Source organism: Protopterus annectens, chromosome 1.part2 (assembly GCF_019279795.1).
Source record: "Protopterus annectens isolate FY-2018-M chromosome 1.part2, PAN1.0, whole genome shotgun sequence".
Classification (NCBI taxonomy): domain Eukaryota; kingdom Metazoa; phylum Chordata; order Ceratodontiformes; family Protopteridae; genus Protopterus; species Protopterus annectens.
Window position 1 is genome coordinate 381,867,125 of NC_056727.1, and position 19,967 is coordinate 381,887,091.

Consider the following 19,967-nt stretch of genomic DNA (forward strand, 5'->3'; position numbering starts at 1 on the left):
CTCAAAATCCATTTCATTGATTTGTCCTTGATAAAGCATATCCTTTAGCATCAGGTCGATCTTTGAATAGGCCACATGAATTTCATTTAAAGTTATTTCTTCATAGGCTTCCCCTGTTAACGTCCTAAACATATATAGTCTGAGTAGTCATTTTTATCCATAATCACTATTCCATTGCCCTTGTCGGGCTTCATAAAACGAATGTTCTTATCTGTGATAAGCTCATTAAGCACTACAACTTCTTCATCAGTCAAATTACTATACACATTTTTCACTTTGTTATTCATATTGCCTTTGAAGTATTCCCGCATTTCTAACTCACAGGCCTTCTAAAACATCATCACTGTATTATTTGTGATAGGATTAAATTTGCTAGGTCTCTTTAAAACACTAGTATTTACTTGTCCATCCTGTAAAAAACTCATTTTAATATTCATTTTCCTAGTTAAGTATTTTAAGTCAATAAGCACATCAGTAATATTACCTTTCCTACCAGGAATAAAAGTAAATCCTTTAGATAATAATTCAGCGTGCTTAACTTCTATTGACTTACTAGAATAATTGTACACTTTAAAATCCCCATATTGATTAAATATAATAATGGGTTCACTAGGGCCTGTAACATAATTTGCTTCTTGTATTAAATCAATTAACCCGCTAATGTCTAAATTATTCTCGCTGTCTTCTAAAACATTTATAACATTATTCATATCAGTATTGCTATTAAATAACAATCCAGCCTTATTATTTACTAAATGCAGATCAGTAATTATGCTAGTCTCAGGCGAAAAATTTGTTTCACTGTTAAAATAAACTTCATTTGTTCCATTAATAGTCACACAATTATTTGCATCACAATAATTTGATCCAGATAAAACCATTACATCTAAACCATCATTCATTGTGGTATCTACAGTCTGGTAAATACTTACATTTAATAACGAATCAGTCATTTCGCTACTAGGGGGTCCATCCACCCCTTCAGCATCCATTGCTACTGTTAATACCTCCATGGGTTGAAATTCTGCTAACTCGTCAGTGTTCCCTAACCGTAGTTTGCCTTCAATTTTACCACCCACACTTGATGTTCTCGACCGAACCGTCATATGGGCTGAACCACCCGACGCTTCTATCTCCAGTCCTGGCAAAATTCCTCGTGCTGTTTTCATTGCGGACCCCATTTCTTAGGTCTGGCTCCCTGGTCCACGTGTCTCTCAGTCTCCTCTCTCATCCGTTGTGAGTAATTCCCTTCTCGGTTATGCAACCGTTCAGAACGCCTCGGACCCTCTTCCATAGCGTGTTCGTCATGCTGGAGATGCGCGTCCCTTCATGATGACATAATTTCCCCTTCTTTTTCATTTGGATTACCAGTTGCTGATTCCATGTAATTACGATTACCCTTAGACAAGGGATACACCCTCTGATTACGATATTCGTCAGTATCCCTCTGTATTTTACGTGTTTTCCTTTGGAATATAGTATAACAGTCATTTTCAACTGTATTTAAAATGTTTTGATAATTGGTTAAATAATGCTCGAAATTCAAATCGCTTAGTATAGTGTCATTGTCCTGCTCCAATTCATTCATTAAACGAGCTATAACTTCGTCATTGTATGTTATCATTATTCTCATTAACTCCAGCCCTGTTTGATCAAAAAGCTTGTGTACTTCCTGGATCATTGCCTCGTTCCCAGAAATACCATTTGGGTATCTCCATAATCTTAGTCCCTGAGGCACTAGTTCTAGTTCAATATTCCTACTCAAATATCCGTTTTCTAACTGAAGCTTTTTCATAGTATGCAATTTCTTTTCAAAACTTTTTAATTTTTCTACTAAAGTCAAGTTAACTTTTGAGCCTGTTTATGACTATTTGAACCATTTTGAAAATCAAATTTTAGATTTTTCCATTGCATTTTATCCAAATGATTTTCCATAAAACCACTAGCTGCTAAAACATTTCTCTTACCGGTCTGTACATTGACATGTACATTGGCATTCGCCTCCTTATTAATAGACTTATTACTTGTTGTGGGAGTAGGCTGTGTTAATGGTAAGCCCAGACTACCTAGACTACTCAGATTTTTTGGGGGAGCCCAGGGATGATGCCTGTTGTTGCTCCACCAAAGTTTTGATTTGCTCCATATGCTCAGACAATTGATCATTAATTTTGAGTAATAGCTCCATGATGTCTGAATTGGCTGCCCCAGATTCCATGATGCCAAACCAAAAATCCAGATAAACTGAAGAACCAATATTCTTGCACGGAAACTCGATCAGTCCAAATCAGTCCAACCAAGGAACTTCTTAAATATACCATTTATTAGACACACAATTCACAATTGTAGACAAGTTGACCTAGGTTTCGTCTTGAACTTATACAGACTTCATCAGAACTAACACATCATGCTGAAACCACTTCCCTTTATAACACTCCCAGGTTAATTGATTAATTACACTCCCACAAAGTTAAAGACACATACCCATCAGACTATACATATACCTAAAAGCATATGTAAGCTAAAACCATAATAAAAACATACTATAATGTTACATAAAAATAAACATATAAAAATATGTAAGATAAAATCAGTACAAAATGAATAATAAAATAATTTGATTTGTTAATCCAACAATATAAGTTTATAAAATGTCTATATAAAAACTAATTTTATGGCAGAAATTTTAGCCCAGTATATATCTTAACTTTAGTAATGGGGCTAAACTAATATGGTCATTAATTCCAGGATAACTAGTGGCATTTAACCTTATTTTTATACATAATTAATAGGAACTCATTGTACTAGATACAGAAATATTACTAGAAATCGTATTTAAAAAGCCAGAATTTAAATAATGCAAAACCCTAGCAACATGTATGTTGCAAAGGTTGTCAGATATATGCTGGATAGATATATGCACACACACACACACCAAGTTAGCTGATGTGTGACTAGAACCCCCGCCTATCAAGTGTTGCACACTCTAGCTTGCAGCAATTATTGTATGCACACCACAGAGTTTATCTGATAGGAGACTGACGGCCAGCACTTTTGATGTGGATGACCATCAGCAGGCCTTGTAGAGAAGGGCAATTTAGAGGTCAGCAGCTATTTACAGTGCAAAAAAGTACATAACCATTGCAGGGAGATAGCCCATAATGGCATATCTGCAGTGCTGCAAGGGGATGTATTTGCACACACACACACAGAGTTTGCTGATGTGTGATTAGAACCCCTACTTATTGACTGTTACACACTATAGCTCACAGCACTTAATGCATGTGCACAGAGTTTATCTGATATTAGATTGTCAGCCTGCACTCTTAAGGTGAATGACACCAGCAGGACTTGTAGAGGAGGGCAATTTAGAGGCCAGTAGCTAGTTACAGGGCCAAAAGGTGCATAACCATTGCAGGGGGAGAGCCCATAACAGCATGTCCGTGGTGCTGCAAGGGTATATATTTACACACAAACACACACACACAGATACAGAGTTGGTGATGTGAGAGTATAACCCCATCAATCTACTGTTACACACTTTTAGCTCATTAGTACTTATCACACGCGTCACAGGTTATGTCTGTTGCATATATAATTGCAGAGATGTACTTGTGCTGTACGCAAACTAGGCTTGTCTTAGACAGCCTGTGTGGCCTGCAGAGTAATATTGTTTGGTACTGTTATTGCATCTAGTGTCCTAGGAATGGAATACCTTTTAATATCCCTGCTATGTGTGTACAGATACCAGTGCAGCCATATGTTGCTGGTTGCAGTTAGATAAGCAAACATGTGGCCAGGGCCAATTTGCCCTGTCCAAGACATGTGTTGAAACCATTATACATTACGCCACCTGCTCACCTGTATCTGTCTACATGGTGACATTCCGCAGGCACAGGGGTCTGTGGGTGAGGAGAATATGTACTGTTGGAGCCTTGGTTTGATTCCTTTGGGCAGCTGTATTGATGTGTGAGTGCAGATAACCTCAGCATTCCAAGGGTAAGTGGGGAAATCCATGCATACCCACATTTGTGGTGGGAGGTTGGCATAATGGTTAAGGTGCTTACCTTAGAAACACAAGGTGCAGGGTTTGATTCTGACATGGGGTAAATGCCTAGGCTTAAAATGGGCCATAAAGGCAGTTAGCCTAGTACTAACCTATGAACCTATATATATATATATATATATATATATATATATATATATATATATATATATATAAATGTGTCTAACAGGGATGTCTCTGTACATGTCTGTGTGTGTGTACGTTATGTATATGTGTTATGTAGATATATGTGGAGAGTATATATCATTGATATATATATATATATATATATATATATATATATATATATATATATACAGTTATTATATGTATTTGGGGTACATACTGATAGATACACTAATCATGTGAGAGAAGGATAGGTACAGACAGATATTTATGCATAGCTGTCTGTATGTACAGATGTATTTCCACATATCAGGTCTTTGTGATGAAGAGGCAACAGAAGTGCGCTCAAGTTATCTAAATGTAAGAGCATGACCAGTGGGACTGTCAGTACTTACAAGGTGACTCCATGACAGAACTAACTGTAACCCAGACTGGGATTTTGTGTGCTACAGACATTGACAGCTGCACCTGTTTCTGCAGTACAGCACTTCCCTGGAATTGTCTACAGCATTCCCCAGCTGCGTGCTGTACTTAATATGTGACTGGGGTACATAATGTAACACCACACACAGGATGACAATCTGCATACCTGCCACTGTACATGTTTTTGCAGAATGTCCATCATTTTGCTCCATATGTCTGGTCTGTTCCTCATACATTTGTGGTGTTCTGGAAAATTACTGTATAATGCAGTCACTGAATATTATTAATGACAGATACATCTGAATGACAGACTTTACACCCTGCATATATTCTGTTCTGATGCAACCCATTATTATACTAGTCACCTTCTAGGTTAATCAGAGCATGTTGGTCAACTAGAAACACACTGGAAAACTAAGTAAAAAACAACTGGACAGTTTGTAAATATTGTAATTTGTCTGATAAAGTTTAGTCACTGGACTAAACAAAGAGCGCTTCACAGGATTATGTTCTATTCGATTTAATAAAGGCGGCGAGGTTTTATGCGAACTGTCCAGTTGTTGTTTTTTACTTAATCAGATCATGTGTAATGTCTGCCTATAGTTTTAGCCCTTTCTTCCCCCATTCTCTCTGACATTGTCCAGCTTTCTTGCAGTAAAATATTGAGCGCTATGACACCCTATGGTAATACCACCATACGACTACCTCACATGCAAAAGATGAGGATGCTGCCAGATTCAAACCATCAACACCATTATCCATTCTAACGTCCCTAGCCCACTGAGCCACAATAGCCACCAGACAAAGATGTGTGATTCTCACACAATCGACAGCATACACACATGCATTGTCATTCCTGCATTACATGTAACATACCACGTGTGCTCAGGTTCTATGTCACAGCCCTGAGATTGTCCGGTGTCCTGATATATTATTGCTGACTTACTGACTTACTGTTACAGCAATTATATGGGAAAACTGATATGTTGGGGGTGGGGGACAGCCAACCCATGATCTGCTGGCACAGACAGTTGTGCAACTGTCCGACTGTCCTGTGACCCCACTGTGTGCCATCTCCCTTGAATAATGTAGTGGATTTTCCAGCCATGTGGCCTAGTGAGTATTATGGAACACATACTATTGGACTGGTTATCTGTTGTCCCATATGGCTGTTAGATCTGCCCAAGTAGCCCAAAAGCCCATTATATTCCCCTGCGTACATGCAGCAAGTCCATACATATGCTATCTTATTCTAGTACTCCTTACAAATGGTGTATAGGTGAGTGACTTATCTTGTGAATGTAGCAGTTGATGGATATGTAGTTTGGGACCGATTCTGTCTGATGCATGCAGTACACAGGCAATACATGGTTAGGTACAAGTTGTGTGGCCTGGCTAGCATTATTTTTACTATATGTATGTGAGTCAGAGTAAGGTGTCAGTCCCTAGGGCCCTAGGCTGTCCACGCATGTGGTATGCATTGTCTCATGGCCAAGCCCAGGGCATACTGGGACATCCTGAAGGGGCTCCTCCTCCAAGTCCTGCTGTGGGTGTGGCTGTGTGGACATAGGCACTGCTGGGGAGCTATGTATCCCTTCTCTTTGCTGATCCTGCTGCCGCTGCTTTTGCAGGATCATATTGTGTAGCATGACAGATACTGTGAACATCTGTGAACATGTGCCTGGAGAGTACTGCAGGGTTCCACCAGAAATATCGAGATACCAGAAACATGACTTAAGCAGCCCAAACACACACTCTATGATGTTCCTAGTTTGTGCATGTGCCTCATTATAGCATTCTTCTGTGGGTGTGTGCGCATTTCTGATGGGTACCATCATCCAAGGTTCCAGTGCGTAGCCAGCATCCCCCAGTACATGACCATGTGGGATATCCCCCCTAACAAACATCTGGTACAGCTGTGATGCATGCCAGATATGGGACTCATGACAACTGCCAGGGATGTCAGCACACACATTCATGATGATGCCCTGGGCTTTGCACATAACCTGTCAGTGGATGGAGTGGTACCCATTCTGCATTCTACCCTCTTCACTGGGTAGTGCCTTGATGTGTACATGAGTGCAACCTATGGCACCCAGTATATTAGGTTAGTGTGCTACATGGAAGAAGTGTTGCATATTGCTGGTCCTCAACTCAGGGGTGAGGGGAAAATATATTTGTTCACTGGCATGTAGTAGCATGGCATCCAGGAACTGGTGGATTGCCCTGTATGCTGATGCTTGTGAGACCTCTATCATGTCCCCAAGATGGTCTTTGGAAAGTACCTGTGGTTAATATCCTAAGAGCTACACATACCTTTGTGTCCACTGGGATGGGTTTTCCACTGTTGGCTCTTGGTCTGAGATGAGGGCGGCAGAGCTCAGTGAGTTCTTGTAGTATGTCTCTGTCTAATCTCTAATGCTCTACAATCTCCAGCTCCTGTAGCTCATGGAAGGTTCCCCTGGGCCTGAACACTCTTCTCCTTCTCAGTCTTGGCCTATTGTCAGCAGCAGTATTGACCTCAGCATCTAGCAGCTACAGATGTAGCAGACATGCAGCAACCCCTCGTATTCCTTCAGTTAAAATTCCCAAGTCTGTACTCCACTGGTGCAGAGTATGCGGGAGAAATTAGATGTAGGGTGTATGCAACCTTTATAATGCTCTGCTGTAGGTTTAGGCTGTGTAATTGGCTACCTATGATGCATTCTACCTGCCAAGTACATCATTAAGAAGATTTAATGGCCCTAGTTTAAGTGAAAAAGGGGTCATCAGTAATTAATAGATCATTGGCTTTTAGATACACTCAGCTCAGTGGCACACCACACAAACACATGGAAATGAGTGCCGGGAAGGTAAACAAAGCTCAGCAGTCATTGTACACACACCCCTGAAAGGTCACACTCAGCACAGTGGCACACTGCACAAACACACACCACAAAGGTAAATAAAACTTAGCAGTCAGTGTACACACCCCTGCTGCTGAGAACAGCAGCTCATCATGCAAACAGGCACAGCTAATCTCCAATGAGCTTACAAGTCCTTAGACACATGCCCTATTGATGTCATCAACCTCTTCTGTGGACACCAACTAGGTTCTGTGCCTACACAGAAGAGATATGTGGACACAGATACCCATTTGTGTGATTCAGTACCCCTCCTCATTTGCACAGGGATCCGTGCACAGAACCTGGAAAAATACACAGTTACAGGCCCTACCTCATTAACAACAGCACCATTCCACCATTGTAGATGCTCCATGCAGAGTTCTGTATTACATTTCTGTCACATACTATTAAATGGTGTTTTTTCCACTCTTTTTTTTTAATTTTTTCATAAAAGCACTATTGTGCACTATGGCACTCTGCACAAACATACCCAGATCATTAATATATATATATATATATATATATATATATATATATATATATATATATATATTTTTTTGTCTTATATCCCTTACATTTTTGGACACACGGTAGATAGTTTTAATCATATCTGTATGTGCTAAGCCATTTCTGTCCCTCTACCTGTGTTTTTACAGCCCCTGTTGTCTGTCTAAAATCCTGCACATGGAATTTTTCAATGTACATTACGGACACCGACACAGGGTGTGCAGGGTTGCCTATCTGCTTGCTGGATTGCTCTATCTGCCTCATTTTCATGAGATTTACCTGCTTATGAAGTGATTTGCATGCCATGAAAGTGTCCATGTTGGCGAGCTCATGCGCACTGCTCAGCAGAACTTACTGAATCTAAAACCTGCTTACTTTCATGTAAGCAGCATGGCACAATGCCTACACAGTAAAAAAGACAGCGTAGGCTTTATTAAATTCCCCCTGAGAGTATTCAACAAAAGCATACAAAGCAGTTACATTTAACACTGCTAAGTCATCATCATCATGAGGAAAAAACCCTCTTTATTATTTTTCTACAAGGGCTTGAGGCATCTACTCTTAACACCTACTTCAGTTCACTGCCAACTTCATTTCTTCTTCAACAGTCATTCCTTATTGTCACAGATCTTCTTTCATGCAATCCAGTGATGTCTTTGCTGGATATCCTCATTTCCTGTTGCCTTCTTCCTATTTTTCCCATATATTCTTCAATAAAGTATCTTCTTCTTTGCTGTATATGTACCCACACCACCAAACTCTGTTCTCTTTGACCTTCTCAGCAACTGGAGCTACTTTGGCTGCTGCTCTGATGCTGTCATTTCTTTATCTATTCTGGACTGTGCATTCTACCACAGATTTCAAGAACCTCATCACCATCATATATCTTCATTCCTTAACTGCTTTGCCTTCAATGCCCATATTTCTGCAGTATGCAGTAGTACTGGCCAAACCACTGTTTTGTACAGCTTCTTTGGCATTCTTCTCTCCCTCACTACCCATCATGCTCTGCTCCTGTTGACTGCAATCCCTATGATTCCAGCTTTGACCTCTGCTAAATAACCAACAGTAATTCAGGCCAAGAAGCAATAGCCTATTCTTCCATGGAGAAGCAAGCTAGACCAGGTTCAGTAACAAAAATTGGCGCAGCATAAACCAGGATTTTTAAAATGTTACTACATGCAAGAGAATATTACCAAGTTTTATCATGGATTTGCACTATTCTTCCATGGGGTAGCAAGCAAGACCAAGTTCAGTTACAAAAACTGCCATAGTATAAAACAGGACTTTTAAAATGCTACTACATGCAAGAGAATATTACCAAATTTTATCCTGGATTCACTCCCATGCATTCAGCACATCAGGCAATGAGTGCCCTTCATCACTCATTGTTTCCATAGCAGGTATAGGTTTTACAGGATTGGGTAACTAGCCCGGTGCCCAACCCTCCTCAGAGGATGCACCACACACTCACATCTAGTGCCAATTTAGAGTGTCCAATCCACCTACTGCATTCTTTGGAATGTGGGAGGAAACCAGAACACCCAAAGACAACACACACAAATGCAGGGAAGATATACAGACTCCACACAGAAAGCACCCCAGCTGAGAATCAAACCAAAGAACATCTTGCTGTGAGGCAACAGCACTAACCACTACACCACTGTGCCATCCTACCAAACTTTATAGTGAACATTAATGAAACCATCTCAGCAATTTTAACAAACCTACTTTTAAGAAGAATAACAAAGAGAAGTTATTCAGTAGAAATTTTTCTGATGTAATATCAGTTTAACTGTGTATTTTGCTTCCTTTTAATTGTACACAGCAGAAATGTAACTAGCTATTTTGGTGTTCCGGTGCCTGTGCCATTATGGTGTTCCCTGTTCCTGCAAATCTAAACTTTAAGTTGAGGAGCAAACACACACACACACATACACACACACACACACACACACACACACACACACACACACACACACACACACACACGCATGTGCACAGTTAGTCTTATACTTGAAGACCTTAGAAAAAAGTTCTCTACAAAAAGAAAAGCTTGCTGTACTTTTATAACTGTAGCAAAGCACTTGCTTTTGTAACAAGTAGCTTGTTACAAGTTATACCACACATGAAGCACTTAAGTACTCCAGACATGACTGCAAAAGTAGTATCAGCATTCATTTCCGTAACCCAGTACAGAAATGAATTCTGGTAATGCACTACTAGCCAATCAGCATCTACCAGTTCTGCCACCTAACACCTTCCTTTTTGGTAGCTGCCCCTTTCATCATTACTTTGTTGGTTGAAAAATTACCCATGAAGAAGAGGGTCTGCTAAAATAAACCAAGAAGAAACTTCAGAGTGTGGAGGGTATAATGTTCACTTCCTAAATTATGTTATGCACTTAGTTCACTTAATAAAAATCAAACTGTAAAATATAACTGCAAAATACATGCTATAAAATAGGTAGTCCACAGTTAGTTAAAAATGGAAACACACAAACAAGTTATCCTAGTTGAGTATAATGAAAAGCATAAAAAACATCCTTATTTATATATAATCAGGTATAGCAAGGGAACAGTTGCAGAGGGTGGTTCTGTTAAGAGCAATAAAAGCATTAAAATCATTCCTTCAGCCAAGTCCCCCTTAACACTATAGTGTAATCAGATACTGTGCTAACTAAAACTAAATCTAGAAAGCTAGAGACAAATTACAATCTAAGACCATTTTATTAAAACTTTGTATAGGCTAACCAACTAATCAAAACGTTATTAATTAAGAAACAAACTAACTAAACGATGACTGACGAACAAAAGATCTATCAATAGACATATACCAGAATAAATATTACTAAATATATAACTTTTAACAAAGATAACTTTCATACCAAATGAATACTTCATCAGGTTTGTGTGTCAAAAACAAATCATAATATGAATGAACATGTGTATCGATATACAACTGAAAACCTAAGTAGGATGAAAAAACATAAAAATAATTGCTAAGCTGGAAATACAGTGATAAATGTTAAAAATAAAGCACTAAGGTCATGGAGATCCGTTAAAGTGTGGCATCTAACTAAGAAAGCACTTAGTTTGAGTGTGTAAGATTGCACTCAAGATTAATTGCAAGCTTTAAAACAGAAAAAAAAGGAAAAAATGACAAAGAAAAAGACTAGCCCCAGGATTCAGCAAGCTCTGGACGGCATTCAGGAACAGTGCAAGAGTTGCTGCAGGCAATATGGCTGCCGTGCAATCCAGGAATAAGCTCCCGGGATGTGCACGAGCACTCCTGCACTATTCCTGCAGAGACACAGCCCCTGTATGCTAATTACCTCATTTCCAGGTGAAAACCATGCAAATGAGATGAATTAGCAATCCAGGAAGCAGGCAGATGTCCATGCAGGAATAGTGTAGATTGCAGAAATGTATTCAGCCAGTAGCTGAATTCATTTCTGAAAACTACAAAACGGAGGCATGACAGCTCATAAAAATGCATGTATTAGAAGTGTTAGGCATGCCAAAGGTCAAATATATGGTCATAGGCATGAAAATTAGTTTAAAAATTATAAAAATTAACTTTTTTTGGTAGATTTTGGCCGTTTAAGTGCAGGGCAGTGGTGCGCAAACAGGATTGGCCTGAAAATGAAAAAAAAAGCTGGAAATAAGCTTTTAAACCAAAATCATAATTGTGCCATAATAGTCAATGGCATGCATAACACAAGACCATGGAATAGTGGTTGCTAAAGGGAAAGGTTGAGTGTCGGATTTGTAACCATGCATTAGCAGTCAATCCTGTGCAAATGAGGGCAATGATACTGAATCACAGATTTCCCCTCAGTGCTAACTTGCACCCAACCGTGTAGGTGCATTAAGACCACAGTGTAAACCTAAGAGCTAGATGACTTCATAAGGGGGTATGCCATGCATGCTGTAAGCTTATTGGAGCCCTGTGGCCCATGTTTGTACTTAGCTAAGCACATCTAAGGCAGGGGGTGCATCTAAGGCTGTATTGTCTACCACTAAGAAACGCAGAGTGTAATCGTGTCCAGGGAGGGGACAGTTTCTGCTAAAGGGTGTTTACATTGCCTAAACGGGTCTGTGCCGTGCGCACCAGGTTAAAAAAAACAGGAAATAGCAGCTTTGTTCACATCTGAGCACTGGGTTTGCACGGCGTGCCTCAGGGTTTAAACAGTAAGGCAATGGAAAGGGAAAACAGCAGTAGGAAGGTAATCAAGGAGAACTAGCATAGCTGGCAGGTGAAATGTATCAGAACCAGCAAATTACACAGGCAGCAGCCCAGCCCAACACACTACTATAAACTATGCAAACACCTTTCCCTCTGGTTTTTCCCACAAACTCTACACCACTGGTGTACACAAATGAGGAAATTTTACCTAACAAAAGCAACAAAATGATAGGGGCTGCTTTCGCTATCATAAATTAACATGTGGAAGAGGCTGAGGGTGGTGAGGATGAGAATGCTGATGGCCAACCCAGAGTGAAAAGAAGGAGAAGAGTGTACAGACCCCAGGGTAACCTACCAGGGGCTACATGAGCTGGAGATAGTGGAGCGCTATAGGGTGGACAGGGACCTCCTACAGCAAATTGTTGAGCTGTGCCGGCCACGCCTCACACACAGAACCAACAGAGGGGAACCCATCCCAGTGGATACCAAGGTATGCGTAGGCTTAAGAATAATAGCCACAGGCACCTTCCAAAGGCCAACTGGGGATATCATAGGGATCTCACAGGCATCAGCATCCAGGGTACTCCACCATTTCCAGGATGCCATATCAGCACATGCTGGTGAGCACATAAATTTCCACAACACCTGTGAGGTGTTGGCCAGCAATATGGGCCTCTTCCACCAAATATCAGAATACCCTGAGGTAGTGGGTGCTATCGACTGCACACACATACACATCAAAGCACCACTCCATGAGCGGGGTAGAGTCTACATAAACCGCAAGGGCCCCCCCCATCACCTGCCAGGTCATGTGCGATGCCCAGGGCATTATGATGAATGTGTGTGCTTGCAGCCATGGAAGGTATTACGACTCCCACATCTGGCATATGATGCAGCTGTACCAGAGATTTGCCATAGGGGACATCCCATATGGCTACCTAGTGGGGGATGCTGGTTATGCACTGGAGCCGTTGCTGATGACACTCATCAGAAATGCACACACACACAGAAAAGAACTCCATAATGAGGCACACGCACAGACCAGAATCATATTAGAGCATGTGTTTGGGATGCTCAAGTCATGGTTCAGATACCTGGACATATCCAGTGGAGCCTTGCAGTACTCACCAGCTACATGTACCCAAATTGTCATTGTATGTGTCATGCTACACAATATGATCCTGTGGAAACAGCTGCAGCAGGAACAGTATGGGGCAGGGCCACACAGCCCCCCACCATTGCCAAGGCCAGCACAGGCACAGAGTAACTCAGAGGAGGAACAACCTGAGCCTGCCCCTGTAAGCAGAAGAAGCCATGCCCAGTATACCCAGGCCTTGGGAAAGAGGCAACACATAGCATATACACTGACACAGTAGGAACCCAGGTAATAACACCTCTCTCTGACTAGCACATACAGTAAAAGGGATGCCAAACATGACACTACCTGTGCTTAACCATGTATAAGGAGTGTACTATGTGCATCTGACATAGTCAGCCCTCCAGCACCATCCTCAATACTGTCACAGCCACAAGGTAAGTCACTCTCACTATCAATTTCGGAATGGAGTAGTAGGTTCTGCTATTTGTATCTATGGTATGGATGTGAGCATGCAAGGGAATTGGGTGGCTGAATGAAATGGCAGCAAATAATATGCACCTATATCTGCAGCATGAAATCCATAACAAATACTGGTGACGACATAGTAGGCAGTACTAGACAAGGTGACAAAACCCACTGCAGGACATGTGGTGGGCCAAATGTGTATCCATAGGACACACACATGCCAGTCAGGGAGGCTCACATCCCCAACAACAGTCTCAGCCAGCAGGACAGGTGTAGACAAACACAACAAAGGCTGTGCTAAGGCCTTTGATTGATGGCTATGGAGAACATCTCCCCACCCCAGACCTACACAGATGGACTACAACATGTCAGGCAGTGGGATGTTATTTCTGAAGGGTAAGAAGTCAGAAACTGAAATGTAGGTCAATCAAACCTAGGACCTGTAGTACACCGATATGCCTCTAGTCAGCATGATAGGTTAGAATACAGAATGAAATGGAGAACCTGAAATATCAATACAGTCATAGCAAATGTGTCCAAGTGTCAGGTGCCCCCCCCCCAATCCAATGTAGAAATGTAGTAACAGTCAGGTGTGCCCCCCAATCCTATGTAGAAATGCAGTAACAGGCAGGTGTGTCTCCCCAATCCTATGTCAAAATGTAGTAACAGTCAGGTGTGTCCCCCAATCCTATGTAGAAATGTAGTAACAGTCAGGTATGCCCCCCTCAACCCTATATAGAAATGTAGTAACAGTCAGATGTGCCCCCCCAATCCTATGTAGAAATGTAGTAACAGTCAGGTGTGGCCCCCCAATCCTATGTAGAAATATAGTAACAGTCAGGTGTGCCCCCCCCAATCCTATGTAGAAATGTAGGAACAGTGAGGTGTGCCCCCCAATCCTATGTAGAAATGTAGTAACATCTATGTGTAGGTATAATAACAGTGGAGCACAGATTACCTGAGCTTGCCAAGGTAGCAGGATAGATTGTAGCATGTGTACAGTATGCAGGGCTGTGTGTGTTAGGTTGGTGTGTGTCGTATATTGTGTGAGAGTGGTCAGTATGGATGCATGGTGAGGTTTTTCCTGGTGGCCATTGGCCAATACTGCCGATGACAGGGCCAAGTTCTCACAACTCCAGTGCCAAACACAATGCTTCCTAGCAAAACACATTCCAGCAGTAAGCCATAGTAAATGTTTGGAAGTAATATGTGTTACCATCTGAAAGATGGACATGGCATGAATGTGGGCCCAGACATACAAGCAGTACACAGGGGGAAGTACCCCAGACAGACAGTGTATAATATGTGACTGTCAAATGAACACACCCTTGAAAATGTACATACAGGTTAGCAGCCAAACACTGGTCGACCCCAAAGGTCATAGGTATGAGGTATTGAGAAACAGCTGATGTCCCTGCACAAACCAGCATAAGCCAGCATAGGTGGAATGCCCCATGCATTTCTGTGAGTCAGATGCAAGTAGTGTCTATAGCACACATGCACCCGGCTCACCCCACCACCACCCACAGGTACTTCCCTGGTCTTATGCCTGCTGTTGGGAATGAGTACAATATGACCCCCACCTCTGTATGGCAGTAGCTAAAGAATACAGCATGCAGAACATGTGTCCCATGCAGGTGTGTCCCTAGCTGTAACAGCACCTTGCCAGCATTGACACTACTGGATCAATAATGACAGAAAGTATTGGCATGAACACCTTGCACACCTACCCTCTCACCCCATGAGAATAGAGTGTATTGCTGTCTGGGACTGTAGGAGTGACAGAATGCAAAGGCCTGCTACAGCTGGCCTGCATCACTAGCAAATGGCCTACAGTCCTCTACCAAAGGCCTGTGTCTCACCCGTACTGCCAATGTATGTTATGTCATGGACTCCCAAATAACAACATAACACAGTCCACAGAACCCAAATGCAAGGCCATGTGGACAAATCTCAGAAACATGTCCACCATGTCCTACTGAATGAACTGTGGACCAACACCAAATTACTGCTGGGATGAGGTGATAACTGTAGGGAACATATCAGATAATGTTTGCATAATGTATGGCAGAGGACAGAATAATATAGGGGGTGGAGCATGGACAGTATGGAGTGTGTGAAGTCCAAAACACAGCCGTGTGCACATACTATCCTTGGCTGCAAACACAAGAATGGGTGGCTACAAACCTGCTCATAAACCACAATGTGAAGGGGTAATGTCCAGAATTATCACACCTGCCTCTGGGTAACTTGTGTGAATCTGTACAGCTGTGAGGTATGGCCACAGCAGGATATGGCCATACTCTCATGTCGATGGATGTACAATCATGGGCTCCTCAGCCACCACTGTACCAAGGTGCTGAACCATTTACACAGTCCCACCAGCAAGTGTCTGCAGCTTCCACTGCAGAATGGCATGATTGTGTGCAAGAATATGTAGGCTGCTGACCACAATACTGGACACAGCTGCATTCACCCTGTGTTACCCAGGACATCACTGCAAGCGAATATGTATACCTGACAGTACTTGATGACATAAAACATCACAGTGTAAAACAGTATATATGTCTGAATATCTCTGCTAACAGCAGGACCATGTAGCAGAAGCAGCACAGACACAATTACCTACAGTAGCCCACTATCCTTTGCCCATTTTGACCCCATGTTGTCAACCGATTTACAGATGTCCCGCAGAAACATTTTGCTAGCTGTAGGTGTAGAAAACAAAGGTCTGCACTAGAGTACAATCTACCTGGAATGGATTCACACATTCAATACATCATTCTGGGCATGCTCCCACACTTAGAGAAATAAAGGCCATGTCAGACAACAAAACACTGAAAGGTCATACTGGGCATGCTCACACACTTAAAAATGAAGCCCATGTCTGGCAACAACAGTGGACCATACATATATGACAGTCGCAGATGTTATTGCATACACTCCTGAGTACACACCAGTCATGCTTTGCACACACATTGGATAGGAATACACACATATATCCAAGGACAACACACTATAATCAGCCAAAAATACAGATGCATAGATGTGTGGAAGAGAGTGACAGTGACAAAGAGCCTCCCATCATGAGGCATGTCCCACCCAGCACAATCCAATTGGCTAAAACCACATGATGTGCAAATGTCAATCACTGTAGACATTTGCCTCTGGTATCCCTCAGCACTATAGTGTCTTGTGGTGCTTGTGCTAACTGTGTAACATGACTGTACAAGTCAGTAGTCATCTAGCAGTTGCATACATGTACCTATGGAATATAAACCTGTGTGTGCCTGAGTGTTGTGTGTCTGCCTCTAGATGAATGGTTTATGGCCCATGCACACACACTGCACTCCCCATTGCCCTACTATGGCAAGCCTGCTTATGTCTTCACCTTGAAATACACCTTTGGGGAAGTAGTAGACCAGTAATCTCTGTAGCGCATCCTATAACTACATAATGTTGTAGTGTGATGTACTAGCTAGGTAGGAGTTTAATCCCAGATGTGGCAAGTGTGTGTGTGTGTGTGTGTGTGTGTGTTTGTGTGTAGAGATCAATGCTGTTTAGACCAGTCACACTCACTACAATTTTAAATGCCCTACTTTGGCAGGGCTGCTGATGTCATTCACTTTAAAATACACCTTTGGGGAAGAGGTAGCCCAGTAATTTCTGTGGCACATCCTATAACTGCATAATGCGGTATTGTGATATACTAGTTAGCTAGCAGTTCTATTCCCTGACATGGCAACTGTGAAACTGTGTGTGTGTGTGTAGGGATCAATTTTTTTTGGCCATTCACAGCCACTACGCACACCTAAAATGGAGAATATCAATAACTGTGCAGTAACAGAGATCTGATCCAAGGCTCCAGAGAGCAACCCTGCAATACCAGATACAGCTCTCACCACACCTGTTGGTCACCAAACTAGGATCAAAACAATAAAGGTGGAGGAGTGTCCATATTCACCAAGGATATTCACACCACCAGGCTACTTGCCCAACAGAATGTGTCTGAAATACTCCCAGTACAACTAACAGTAGGTTAGACTGCATTCCAAATTGTATAGCTTGCTACAGATCCCCACCATGCCCCATGATATCTACTACAGCTTTTGAAACATACTGTGAAATATTATGATGCAAGCAAACACCCTAATACTGGGTGACTTACACTACCCTGCCATCAACTGGGAAAACTACTTGTGTACCAAGTTATGTGCCCAACGGTTCTTGGAAGTCATAATTCCCAATGCACTGGATCAAGTAACCTATACTCCCACCAGGGGCTCAAATATCTTAGACCTGGTCATTACCAACATGGGAAATCAATGCTCCACATCTATGGTCACCCCATCGGTGGTCATGCCTGCCCATGAGCTAATCACCCTTAACAGCAACATCCCTCCCCCACACCCCAGTAAGGAAACCTCCATAACACACATCTCCAAAGCCAATGCCATGCTACACATGTCAGACGTGACTAATGTCATGACACCCATGCACATGGGAACTGAAAGGACGACTGCTGAATCATACATGAAGGCACTGTATGAGCAGATCCACTCATGCATGAATCGTGCCATCCAATATAGAACCAAGATGCTCCCACCAAGTAAAGGAAGCCAAAGAAAGGAACCAAGTGACATAGTGGATTTATGTAACTTACTGTGCTTCTACCAAACTAAAGGCTGAAAAGGGGCATACTACTGATTGAACTCCAAGAATTATTTAATGTAAAGTGATAGTGTAGTTTGTTGGTAACATTGGGGTTGCTATTAGTGTAACTGAAATGTCTATATATAGTATTTACAAATGGTGACCCACTACCTAATTGAAATGCTGTGAGTTTAATGACTTTAGTTATACGCCTAGTGACTTTAGTTATACACCTACAAGGTATTTTGGCTAATATAGGCTGTTAAAACATTGTCAACTAAAACTAATTATAGCTGTGTATATCTTATTTTAATTATTAGTTCCTGTTAGGTAACAGATTGTTCCACTGTATTTATCTGTTGGTCTTCACTGCAACTTTTATATTATTTCCCTCGTTGCTTATGTCTGCAGCTTAAGGTCTACCTCACTAGTTTTTAAACTGCATCTTTTTTTCTTATCTTACCCATAGGAACACCACCAAATGTACATACCTTAACTCAACCCACCTCTACGAAAAGCTCATAATATAAAAAGACTGCTGTGCATAAAGCCAAACATTCTGTAGTCTAATCTTTATTTTGTCATTTCTTCCAAAGGAAACAAGGTTAATATTTGTGTAAATTGTTTTAAATAAGCTGGGAATTAGCAGTGTAGTGGTCTGCTCGGGAGCTCGCAGCACTAGCACTATCAGATCAGGTTTCCCCAAAACTTTCTCAACCAGTAATTAATACAGGCTCTAACAAACATAACTCAAAGGGAAGCAGATACTCTGAACATACCCAACTTATTCTGCTTTTCCTGCTCTCCCTGAATAGAGATCACAGATTGTCTCTGTAGTCTCGTGGTGTCTGGACCCCACTCCATTCACCTCGCTATGCTCGGCTCACTCCACTCCCCTACCCTGCCCCCTTTTCCCACCCAGCCCCACTACTTCTACATTTATTCTAACCCCTTGTCACCTGACCACTCCCTACAGCCACTCAGCTGCATCTACCCAAACCACACCCCCTGACTATCTCCCTATACAAATATTCCACACAATAATATCCTACCATACCCCTATACCATACCACCCCGTAGGCACAACACTACTTGCATCCAAACAACACTACTTACATCCAAATACCACTGCCACAAACTATGCAAGTCTTACTAACATCTCTCCTTTTAACCCTCACAACCCTAACCTACATTACATCCATGCATACTAACACACCCACTACCCCACACCACCTACCATACAACACATGCCTCCCCACCTATAGTAACCCACATAAGCTTCCCAATAGCCCCCTCTTTATTTAATGACAACTCAATGCTACACATACATAAGAAGTACATTCCACTATCTTACACTAGAAAAATATCATGTAAACTCCACATAGACATACTACAAACAATCAAACTTGCACTACTGTTAAAGAAATACCTCCTAACCTCAGGAGATATTCACCCAAATCCAGGGCCATGCAACATCATGCCCCCTAACAAGCACACATCAGATCTACTTATCATCAACCTTAACTCTCGCAGTATATCAAACAAACGTCCTCACTTACACACATTCGTTACCCACTAC